The 5,465-nt window shown below is 36.8% G+C and overlaps 1 long non-coding RNA gene across 1 annotated transcript; it reads right to left on the bottom strand.

Moving 5' to 3' along the window:
- Positions 1-213: 213 nt before the first annotated feature.
- LOC141294254 (uncharacterized) lies at positions 214-2,601 on the bottom strand. The gene is made up of 3 exons (XR_012340912.1): positions 1,813-2,601; positions 1,502-1,644; positions 214-607 (listed from the first exon to the last, which is right to left on the bottom strand). It is a non-coding gene; the product is annotated as an uncharacterized lncRNA (long non-coding RNA).
- Positions 2,602-5,465: the final 2,864 nt, after the last annotated feature.

Below are 5,465 nucleotides of genomic sequence, written 5' to 3'. Positions count from 1 at the left end.
TTCACTGTAAAAATATTGTACTACTTTAATTTGTATATTCTTTATTTGCAGTATTTATTTTCCAGATTTCTGAATAATAATGACTAGCAATTTAAACAATTTATTAACTGCATAAGCTTTAAACAATATTTAACTGCATAAAGTGTTGTATAGTATGAAACTCAGTGCACCTATTATTTAATAAAAACAAAAATAATAATAATTTGACACATCTTAATCTTGATAAACAGGTCCAATTTTATTTAAAAAATCTCTTATTTATTAACTCTCAAATTTGCATGAAAGAAATGTCATAGAACAGTGTATTCAGTATTATTCTGAATTCCAAAATAAATTGGGCATGAAAATATTTACTTGAAACATATTACGCTGCTAAATATTAAGGTTAACCAATATTTAGCCAAAGTTGAAACCAACATCAAGTTAACCAACATGGTTATAATTAAATGGTTCGAAATACCATAAAGACAGTGATGAATTTTCACAACTTCATGGACAGTCCAACATGGCCAAACAACAAGCCCTCAAGTGAGTCCAAAAAAACTTCTGATCGAAAAAGGAGAACAGTTCAGATCCAGATGCTGTTCCAGCCCAGGATGCAGAGTGGCTAAAAAAATATATAAAAGAACAAAAAGGGCAATACATTAGATATTTTACAAAACAATGATACAGTCAGACAAAGACAGAGGGATGACAGATACAGTCAAAGGCAGAGAGAGTGATGATTGTTACAGTTAGATCAGTATGATATTAAACAGTAAAACACTAAAATTGTGAAAAATATTACAATTTTTACAAGTTATTACAAGTTTTATATTTTACTATACTTTCAAATATAATTTATTTCTGAGATGCAAAGCTGAATGTTCAGCATCATTACACCAGTGTTGCATGATCTTTCAGAGATCATTCTCATTTATTATCAATATCCTGATTTATTGTCAATGTTATTGTCAATGTTGTCAGTGTATGTTTTGGAGCCTGTGATACTTTTTCAGGATTCTTTGATGAATAAGTTTCAAAGAACAGCAGTTATTTAAAATATACATTTTATCTAAAAATATAAATCTTTACAATCAATTTCAATGTAACATACTATATATAAGTATAATATATAAGATTCCTGAAAAAAGTATCACAGGTTAATAAAAATATTAAACAGCACAATTGCTTCTAACATTGATAATAAATCAGCATATACAATAATTTCTAAAGGATCACTAAAGGACATTGGAGTAATTAGAAGACTAGTGTATTGATGCTGAAAATTCAGAAATAAATTACATTTTTAAGTATATTAAAATGGATAAAACATTTTAATAATATTTCACAACATTATAGTTTTTTCTGTATTTTTTATCAATTAAATGCAGCCTTTATGAGCAGAAGATACTTATTTCAAAACATAAAACCTACTGATCACAAACTTTTGAACGCTAGTGTAGATAAAGGATAAAATAACATAATAAAAGGAAAAAGATCTTGGTGTATGTGTACTTACATGTCAGTAATTCTGCTGAAAATCCTTCGCATTGCAAAGAAAACTGGTAACTTGGGTTCACTTCTGCTGGTTTCTTCTGTGTTCTGTCGTTTTAGATGGGTCTTTTCCTTTCAACTTCTTTGTTTTTCTCTCAGGATAAATATCTACAAAACAGTCAGGAAGCAGACAATATGTAATTCACATTAGTTTTAGCTTTTGTACATCTGAATTATTCTCCCTAAAAAAACTCTCTCTACTTGAGTTGAGAAACATATTCTATCATATCTACATGTAAAATGCAGGTACTCAGATTGTTAGAATGCAACTATTACCTTTGTATGAACTCCAAAACTCCGTCTGTCTCCTCTTGATAACGTTAGTCCAGAATATGTAATATGCTGCGAACAGGCCAGACAGGACAATGGGCTGGATTAAGGCATTCTTCAAATCAAAGTTAGCAAAAAGCATTAACGTTACATTCAAACAATAAGCGAATAAGCAAGTTATCAAAGGTGCTAGTACATCTCACTGCTTACGTTAACCACTTTAACAGCACCGTTCAGAGTTTACGTGACACACATCCTCCGTGAGCGGCTGACCGCGAATCGCGAGCCCTAAATACGCGTTTTATTTCGGTGCCCGTGTTAACAGATGGCTGCCTGTGCAAATTTGTTGTACATCATAAAATAATCACGAGAAAGTGTGCTGATCAGCACGACGTCGCCGTGAATCACATCTTTTGCCAATGAAGCTTGTAATTCTTAACGTAGGAACCCAGAGATGTTACGCCTATAGCCGATATAAGGCAGGGGAATGTGTGTGTAATCCTTCCGCGACTGCAGTGCCGAATCCCCGCACAAGTCTCTCTCGTGCTCCGCGGACGGAGGATTCGTTAATCTGCGGTTACCGCGAATGTTTATGACACCTTATATTCTTTAATATTCTAATACAGTTACAAATTATGAAAAATAAAACAGAAATAAGACACTTACTTACCACAGTTATGAATCGTTCTTCTTGCTGCTCCCAAATGTCGACCGTTAAAGATAATCCCGCCTCTTTAGATTTGAAATTTACCAGAATGCATTGCGGTTTACAGCAATATGCTGTATTGGCTGTATTATAAGAAATACAACCCGCTGCTGTAAAATATTGCTGTAATTTTTACAGCAATTTGTTACAGTGCAATACAGAATCCAGGGTTAAAAATTATGCTGTTTTTAACAAATAAATCAATTCTTTCTAATGTTCACTCTTCACATTATGAAAATACTAACTAATGTATCATTTTTTCCATTTAGTACCTGAGCCTGATTACCTGAAATGATGCAGGTTAACTAGTTTGCAAATTAGATGCATCATCTAAAGTCAGCGAATCTAAGCAAATCAAGCAGACGGATGCCTCTCACAGTTCATCTGTTTGTCTGGGATTAACTGCTGTTAATCACTGTCTATACAAACACACACACCTAAACACACAAACACACATCCACTTGCACAAGCTGCTCTACTCTAAGCAAACATAGACTCAAACATGTCCACTTTAATTGTCCAGTTCTAGAGGAGATCCAGCAGAGCCATAAAGATTCATTCACAGGCTGACATGCTGATTTTCCCCTATCTGAAGGACCAGAGTAACCAGCCCAAACATTAGTTACACAGCGAGCATCTTTTGACAGGCTGAGGAGGAGAAATAGAGAAGAAAATGTCAAGGTTATCAAATAAAATTGGGAAGGTGGGAAGCAGGAGAAGGAATGCCAGCCAAACACAGTCGCATTAACCATGGCATGAGTCCCAGTAACCTGCTCTGTGGAGGCCAATCAAATATTCTATTACATTACACCCCAATTTTTGCCCTGTGCTCCATCCTGTGCCAATTTGGAGGGGCTCAGTGGACCGAGAGGGTTGTGTATACGATGCCTTGTGGAGGAAGTGTTTACCCTCTCGCCATCTGTCCGCGTAGTCAGACATATTGGAAATCAAAGTGGGGGGACAGAAGGGGACCGGGCCCCAGGGTGCTAAGGGCTTTGGCTTGGGCCGGCACCGTTAAGCAGCTCATGGGCCTAGAGGTACACATGGAGTCAGTGGATGCAGGCTAACAGGTAAAAAGATAACAGAGGCCACCACCTGCGTCTGATATAGAGACATATGGTGTGACGGGTTGATGAGGAGCGATGCAGGTGTACACATATTAACATATAAAAACACAGAACCTACATGCAAAGACTGAAGTCCAACAGAAAAATACAGCAGGTTCTTAGCAGCAAGACATTTGGGAGCGATACCAGGCAAATATAGGTAGATGAAGAAATTATATATACAAAAAAACATAGATAGATTAGTCAAGTCCGAAATTATTCATACCCCTGGCAAATTCTGACTAAAATTGACTTTATTCAACCAGCAAGTTTTTTTTATTTATTTTTTTATTACAAATGACACAGACGTCTCCCAGACGATAATAAGACGATGTACAAGAGGCATCATTGTGGAAAAAATTATTACTCAATTTACATTTGAACAAAAAGTGCCATGTTCAAAATTATTCATACCCTTCTCAATAATCAATAGTAAAGATTTTATTGGCTATTACAGCAATCATACACTTCCTATAATTTCTGACCAGCTTTTTGCATGTCTCCACTGATATTTTTGCCTATTCATCTTTAGCGATGAGCCCCAACTCTTTCAGGTTGGAGGGTCTCCTTGCCATCCCCCTGATCTTTAGCTCCCTCCACAGATTCTCAATTGGATTTAAGTCAGGACTCTGGCTGGGCCACTGCAAAACGTTAATGTTTTTGTCTGCTAACCATTTCTTCACCACTTTTGCTGTGTGTTTTGGGTCGCTGTCGTGCTGAAATGTCCACTGGTGCCCAAGGCCAGTTTCTCTGGAGACTGCCTGTTGTTCTTGTTGAAATTTTGGATGTATTGCTCCTTTTTCATGGTGCCGTTTACTGTGATTAGGTTCTCTGGTCCACCGGCTAAAAAACACCCCCAAAACATTAGGTTTCCACCGCCTTGTTTGACAGTGGGGATGGTGTTCTTAGGGTTGAAGGCTTCTCCTTTTTTACGCCAAATGAAGGCTACATCATTGTGGCCAAACAATTATTTTTTTTGTTTAATCTGATCATAAAACAGAAGACAAGAAGTCTTCTTCTTTGTCCAGATGAGCATTTGCAAAGGCCAAGTGGGCTTTTGTGTGCCTTATCTGGAGAAGTGGTGTCCTCCTTGGTCTGCGTCTGTGGAACCCAGTGGTGTGCAGTGTCTGTTGGACTGTCTGCCTTGAGATGTTGCCACCAGCAGAGTCCAGATTCATCAGGATGGCCTTGGTGGTGATCCTTGGATTCTATTTTACCTCTTTCACTATCCTCCTGGCCAGCACAGGTGTCACTTTGCAGAACGTCTTGCGGAACGTCTTGTGTTTTTTAATAATACTTTGCACTGTAGCCACTGGAACTTCAACACATTTAGATATGGTCTTATAGCCCCTTCCTGACTTGTGAGCAGCCACAATGCGCAGCCGCAGGTCCTCAGTGTGCTCTTTTGTCTTAGCCATGACTGTCCACAAATCAACAGCAGAGAGCTTCTGTTTTTCACCTGTTGAGTTGATTAAAACAACTGTTCCCAATGAATCAGGGTAATTAGGATGCTTTAGAACAGCTTGGACTATTTGGAATGGTATAGAACTTTGGATTTTTCCATAGACTGTGATAGTTTGCAAAGGGTATGAATAATTTTGGACATGCCACTTTTTGTTCAAATATAAATAAAAGCTGAGAAAGATTTTTTCCACAATGATGCCTCTTGTACAACGTCTTATTATCTTTTGGGAGAAGCCTATGCCATTTCTGGTAAAAAAAAAAAAAAAAAATTGCTGTTTCAATAAAAGTAACTTTAAGTCAGAATTTGCCAGGGGTATAAATCATTTCGGGCATGACTGTATATATATATATATATATATATATATATATATATATATATATAT

The sequence above is a fragment of the Garra rufa genome, chromosome 20 (assembly GCF_049309525.1).
Source record: "Garra rufa chromosome 20, GarRuf1.0, whole genome shotgun sequence".
Lineage (NCBI taxonomy): Eukaryota > Metazoa > Chordata > Actinopteri > Cypriniformes > Cyprinidae > Garra > Garra rufa.
Note: the sequence above shows the minus strand (reverse complement) of the source record. Positions and strands in the feature narration are given on the sequence as shown.